Source organism: Perognathus longimembris, chromosome 3, assembly GCF_023159225.1.
Source record: "Perognathus longimembris pacificus isolate PPM17 chromosome 3, ASM2315922v1, whole genome shotgun sequence".
NCBI lineage: Eukaryota > Metazoa > Chordata > Mammalia > Rodentia > Heteromyidae > Perognathus > Perognathus longimembris.
Window position 1 is genome coordinate 111,526,815 of NC_063163.1, and position 7,198 is coordinate 111,534,012.

Consider the following 7,198-nt stretch of genomic DNA (forward strand, 5'->3'; position numbering starts at 1 on the left):
CTATATTCTATTTTGAGACCATATTTCTTTCCTATTTCTATCGCTTAATTTTAAAAACTAACTTCTTAATGTGTCTGGAATTTATTTGGACAAAATGGTATGAGATTTGAATAGCTCATTATCTAAATAACTAGAAAATGGTCTCAGCAGGGTTTACTGCATGCCCCTAGTAAATCTTAGGTTTACTAACTGAGTTGGAATTGCATGTTAATACATTAAATGGACTAGCTCTGCTTCTTGATTATATTCTGCCTCAGTGATTTGTCCATCTATTTTCATATCAGTTTCACAGTGATTTGTTTTAGGCTGTTCTAAAATTTAGCAAGGCCATTACTCTTCTTTTTTTTCAATTTTTTATTAGCTGTTCAGGATGAATTTTGGAATCATTCATCAAAATATTTGAGAAACACAGTTGGGATTTTGATTGGAAACAGATTAAATCTGAAGATCAACTTGAAACGAATTGACATTCCTTCCTAGTTTGTCTTTTCCTTCAGCACCTGCCTTGCCTACTTATTCAAGCTTCTTTTATGTCACTCAGTAGTTAGGGAATCTTTTCCTTAGAGCACACAAAACCTTAAACTTTTCTACGTCTCTTTCCTTAAAAAATCGTATGTAGATTCACAGTTCTGCAAGGTGGAATTTTTTTTTTTTTTTTGCCAGTCATGGGGCTTGGACTCTGGGCCTGAGCACTGTCCCTGGCTTCTTTTTGCTCAAGGCTAGCACTCTGCCACTTGAGCCACAGCGCCACTTCTGGCCATTTTTCTGTATATGTGGTGCTGGGGAATCGAACCCAGGGCCTCATGTATATGAGGCAGGCACTCTTGCCACTAGGCCATATCCCCAGTCCCTGCAAGGTGGAATTTTAATGCCCTTTGTCAAACACTTCTATTTTGCAACACACTCATTCATGTGGTTATTGATGGTTCTTAGCTCATGCTTACATTTGAGTTTCCCTCGTACCTTTTCTGTCCTGATCTCTTTCACAGTGACGTGGATGTGGAATTTGATCTCAATCTCTCCCTGATTTGCACATGCACACACAAACACATAATTCATGTGCTTACATACCCAGTCCTGCTTTCTTCATCAGGAACACCGTCCTTGGGTTCCTCTTTATTTAATATGCAGAAAAATCTAGGTGCTGAGTAAAACGAGGCTGATGGCAAGAGACATATTCCTTGTACATAAAGTATAAAAATCAGACAACACTGAGGCACAGTGGTCGATGCTGGGGAGGGCTTATCTTTGGGGGCAGGAATGTGATTGAGGTAGGAATTGGAAGGGCAGCAGGAAGGTACAAATGCTGAGATGCCTGTATTTAACTCACTTCACAGCAACATAATTATTTGCTTTAGTGAGACACGTTTTTATCATTGTGTACTTGGCACACATAGGCTTCTCTTCCAACAGAAAAGTAAAATGCTTTTGGTGCATAATCAACACTTGTCTACATTGTTAGATTCCTTAGGTACAGTGAATATTATTGTCTTGAAATCAGAGTTCCTTGGTTTGTGGCTTAGCTGCTCTAGTTCCAACTTTGTGATCTTTCTTTTATTTCTTGTAGCTCAGTTTCTTTCTGAGTGGACTTGTTACTAGTAAATGTCTTGGACTGTTGTGAATCAAGACATTACATATGCTTAGAAGAATACCGCATATGTCAGCCCCTTAATCTCCTCTGACCCTCTCTTCCTCCTTCCACTTCCTCCCTTCATTATCATCATCCTTCTCTCAGCCCACTGTTAACTCAGAGGCCTTGAACTATCTTTTAAAGTGGAAAGGATATTTTTCTCTCCTAGGGCCCTATCCTCTCATCTTCCTTAGGGAGATCAGTCTTTTTCTCTAGCGAACTGTTATCTGAGCTTGAGCCTTGGGGCAAAAGCTGTTCTTCCAGATGTTCTGTTTGTGTGGGTACTGGTGAGCAGCCTAGGAGACCCAGCTTTTCTAGACTAATTGCCCTGAGGATTACTGCATAAGATTCTTCAACTGGATTTGTTTGCCATGAGCTTAAGACTCTGCTAGGTGTCCTTTGAGACAATGCTCTGATGTGTTAGACAATTGTTTTTCTCTGGAACACCCTCATTCTCTATCAGATTCCAGGACTTACAGATTATATACATTTGCTAACCTTTTAATTGTCTGAATGTATTTCTTTTTTTTTTGTACTTTTGTGGCTATTGATGAGAGAAACAGTAAATATATGCATTTATGCCAGTACTGTGAACAGAGTACTCCTCTCAGTCTTTATGTTTGAATTGTCCAGTTTTCACTTTCCTCTCAATGTTACCTTTTTCAACCTTGAGTATATCTTAATTTCTGTTAGATTTCTCTCCCTTTCCTGACTAGAATTCCTTCTTTCTGCCTACCATGTACTCTCCATCTCTCTAGGGGTTTACTCCAAGGAGATTGCCCCAAATCAACACTCAATAAATGTTTGAATAACCTGAAATAAATAGTATCTTTCATTATCTCCTTCATACATTTTCATCAAAATGATATTCTTCAAATATTTATCAGATCTTTTCCCTCATGGATTGTCAGTTGATACAAATAGTTGGTCACTGGGACAAAGACTGGCCTTTGCTCAGCCTTGGCCTTCCTCCCTTCAATTGTGGAGTCTCTTCCAATTGCCAGTGATGGCCGAGAGAGTAACTTTATGCCTCACAGATTTCTCCATGTAGGCAAGGAGATGATGGGCAAGAACTTCTCTTCAAATCACAAATTCCTAGTGGGAGTTTGGTAACGTTAGTCTCGATTCAAGTAAAATCACTATCCAGTATTTCTAACAGCTAATGTGGGCATCCTTACCCAGATATGATTGACAGTTTCAAGGAGACTGATTTACCCTCATTCTGGACGTTCTTGTTGATGTGGATGACAGGATGCAAAGGATAGAACATCACTGGTGTTAAACCACAACCTAGAGCTCTGGCCAAACCACCTGGGATTCAAGACACAAGATTTGCTTCCACAAGGGACAGAATGACAAAACAGAAAACCACAGCCACCATGACTGGGACAAACAGTAGAGATGAAGAGAAGAACACAGCCTGGGACACCAGTGATTGGCCAGGGCTCCCAGGGAGCCCACACACTGACGAATCCCTCCAGGCCTGTTGGGGACCTCTCCAGCCATTCCAAGGGTTATCCTGCAGAGTGAGGCTGAGACAGGGGAAGGGTAGCACCGTCCTCTTCCTTCCTCCAAATCGTTCTTGGTTTTCAGTGTGGTCCTCTGAGTAAGCCCTGCTCCTCTTTGCAGCTGAGCCTCTTTATTTGCCAACGGAAGTGCTCTTTCTCCTAAAACTGGGCAATGAGTGAATAAGCATAACCCCAGTTCTGGTCCCATGAGAGGAGCTGGGTCTGAAGCAGAGTCTTTGATCAAGGAGCCTCCCGGGACGATAGCCACTTGCACTAGCACTTTCTCTTGCCTTGAGAATGTTTTCTTTCTTTCTTTTTTTTTTCTTTGCAAGTTTGACAGATAGTGATACTACAGGGGGCTGCCAGACCTTGCGAGCTCATCATGCCAACTGCTCCTGCCAAAGCTGGAAGGTGAAAGAGCAGCAACAGATGCCGCCATCGCAGCTGCAGCCATCTGCTAGAAGATAAAATGCATTGCCAAGAATGGTTCTGGGGAGAGGAGAGGGGGAGGAAATCAAGAGGAAGCACTGGAAACTAGCCGGCTGTTCTAGCTTAGAATCCAGAGTGGGGCCCAGCTAATAGGTGTTTTCTTGTTTTCCTTTCCTAAGGTAACTCTCCACACCTCCCCATCTGCCATTCTGCCTTCTCCAACTCTGCAATTTCCTGGTGGACTTTTAGAGGGTGAGCAATGGTCACTGCACTCCTCTCCGTTTTTTGAGAGTGATTTACAAAGTCTACAAATCATTAGGCTCTGCCCTCTGAGCTCAGATTCGGTCACCATTTGCCCCTCTGGCTCCCTGATCTCTCAGCTCATCAATTCAAATCAGTTCTCCTCTTTCTTGGAGCCTTTTTGGTGCCAGTACAGAAGTTAATGGCTGCTTGCAGTTGGGCCACCAGACACAGAAGGCAGCATGACTTTGTTATTAATATGCAGATCAATGCAGGCTAGAAAAGTCTGGAGTTCCCATTTCTGAAATGAGACTTGGAATTAATTCATTTTAACATTTAGCAAAACATAACAGGCACTTATTTAAGCACTTTACATTTATAAATGTGTTCAATCTTTGTAACAACTCTGTGAAGTAGGTATTATTATGGTTGTTGTTATTGTTGCAGTTTCTGTTGTCACTGTTTTACAGAGGAGGAATCTGGGGCTTCAGAGTATGAATAACTCGGCCTGGGAATGTGGCCTAGTGGTAGAGTGCTCACCTCACATGCATGAAGCCCTGGGTTCGATTCCCCAGCACCACGTATATAGAAAACGGCCAGAAGTGGTGCTGTGGCTCAAGTGGCAGAGTGCTAGCTAGCCTTGAGCAAAAAGAAGCCAGGGACAGTGCTCAGGCCCTGAGTTCAAACCCCGGGATTGGCAAAAAAAAACAAAAAAACCAAAACAGAGTATGAATAACTCTCCCATACAGATGAAAAGTGGTAGATCTTATATGTCTGTCTGCTCTTACAGTGACCCCGAAGAGTACCTTCCAGATAGAAGATTCTTTAACTTTCTTTAAGGCCCTAGCTTATTGTTTCAATCATGGGTAACACCATTATTATAGTTCAGGACTTTAAATAAATTTTCATTTTCCATTCTGGCAGAAATGCAGCAAGTCCTATGTGGGTTCTTAGAACTTTTTAGTTGATCTAGTTCCTCCCTGTCCTCCCCCCACCCCTCCCCCACCCCACCCTCTCCGGACTGAGCATTGCCTATCCCATGTCAAACAGCCTCAATTTCCAGCAGCATTTAAAAAACCCTGATACTTAGGGCTGGCAATGTGGCTTAGTGGTACTTGCCTAGCATGCACGAGGCTCTGGGTTTGATTCATTGGCACATAAACAAAAAATAAATAAAATTAAAAGGGAAAAACCCATTAAAATGATTGAAACAAAAACAAACAAAAACAACTCCTACCACCTTCTGAACTTCCCAACTGAATGATCCCATACTATACATGTGATCACTTTACCTTCTTACATGGTCTTCCTTTTATTTATATTTATTTATTTATTTATTTTATTTTTTTGCCAGTCCTGGGCATTGGACTCAGGGCCTGAGCACTGTCCCTGGCCTCTTTTTGCTCAAGGCTAGCACTCTGCCACTTGAGCCACAGCGCCACTTCTGGCCGTTTTCTGTGTATGTGGTGCTGGGGAATCGAACCCAGGGCTTCATGTATACGAGGCAAGCACTCTTGCCACTAGGCCGTATCCCCAGCCCATGGTCTTCCTTTTAGAAATGCTTGTATTCTGGTGTTACTGTCTTCCCACTTCGCTCTCCAATATTTGCAGTTTTCATAAGAAAAATATAAATGTTTTATATTTGTTTTCTCTGTAGTTTACAATCTGTCTCCACATATATCATTTTATTGGCTTTTTATAATAAACCTATGCCGCATTTTACCTGGATTATTCCAACCAGTCATTGTCCACTGCAATCCTTGTGGGCTTGTTTACTCTAAATTCATGTTCTTTTGTGCTGCCACAGAAATCTTTCAGGAAGGATAAATCTGTTTGTATCACTCTCTAGCTTTACGTTGTGCCATGGTTCTTGTGCCGTAGGACTTTGCTGTTTTCCACATGTCCAGCCTCCCTTCTCAGACTCCCTCTCTGTGTAGGACTCAATAAAACCCAAAGTGGATGAGTATACCACACTTCTGAGCTTATTCTCTTTTTGTATGTTGACCTGAATTGAATTGAATTCTCAACTTAGTATCAACAACCATCTCTGAAAAGGTTCCATCAACTTCTGGTCATAGCTAGGAAACTATCCCCCAGATTTTCTTACATTCGTGGAACAATTTTTTTTTCTATTTTACATGGCAAATCTTCGTATTTTTTTCAAATGGTATCTCAAGATGTTGTTTCTTCATCTACTCCCTCAAGTCAAACTTAGATGAACTATTTTAGACCATATTTTCTCCGTGTGTGTCTAAACATTAGCTCAGGGTCTGCTTTTTTTCCCTTTCTTTCTGCCTCATTACCTAATAAAGTACACCTGTGAGTCACAGTTACTGCTTGCCTTCTGACCAAAACACATAAAAGCCAATCTCAATGCATACATTGCAGCGCATGTGTGTGGCAAATGCAAATAGTTATTAAACCCCTTCTGTGTCCTGGGCTGGGCCTACTCTGGCTCTCCCAGATCTCCTCTCCAGCATGCTGTGCTGTCCTATTGCTGCTTTTTATTTCTCTGAGACACATGGCTGAACAGTTCTGATACTTGGCAGCATGAGCAGAGTCTTCCTCTTCCTGTAGAGTAAAAACAAAACAAAGCAAGGACTTTGGAGATAAAAGACCTGGGTTTGTGTCCCAGCTCTCTTGGTCTTTCTGTTCTCATTTGAATGTGGGAATCAAAAAGCACATATTCTACTTAAGTTTTGTTGGGATCAAATAAGGTAACAGAGATGTATATCTGGTCCAAATCCTTTTAATTTGTGGATTGTATTTGTGAATTTCCCTACATACCTAAAAATAATACTTATGGTGCTTCCACAGCTACCTGTAGACAAGTAAATGGTTGTGACGCCCTTGAGTCATCCTATATACATATTCTGAATTGAGATTCCATTGGGTTTCAGTTTCCATGAGTGTCCTTTTTTGGTTTCTTTTTTATTTTTGCGTCTTCTGCAGATTTCACTGTTGAAATGTCTCTGTGTATTGTTTTGAAGTACTATCTGGTACTTCTAAGTGCAAGAAGGCCAAGATGTGCCCTATAGAGAAATCACATGGGTTACAAAAGCTTTGTTCAGGCACAAGTGATAGAGTTGCTGGCTGTACTCTCAATGTTAGTATATCAACAATACATACCCAATTAAGTATCTTAAAATAGAAACTGACACAACACAAAGTTATATATTTATTGCCTATGAAATTATTATGATTAGTCTTGCAGGAATGTTACCCTATATTTCCCCAAGGATCCACAGATTAGTATCTGCTAATTCAGTGTCTTTGGTGACTCTGTGAAATATTACTGACCCAAATAATTAAAATGCACTATATTTGTCTGTAAGAGAACCTTCTTTTTGGAATCTACTGCTGTCTGGTCTCTAACCACCCGCAATCCCTA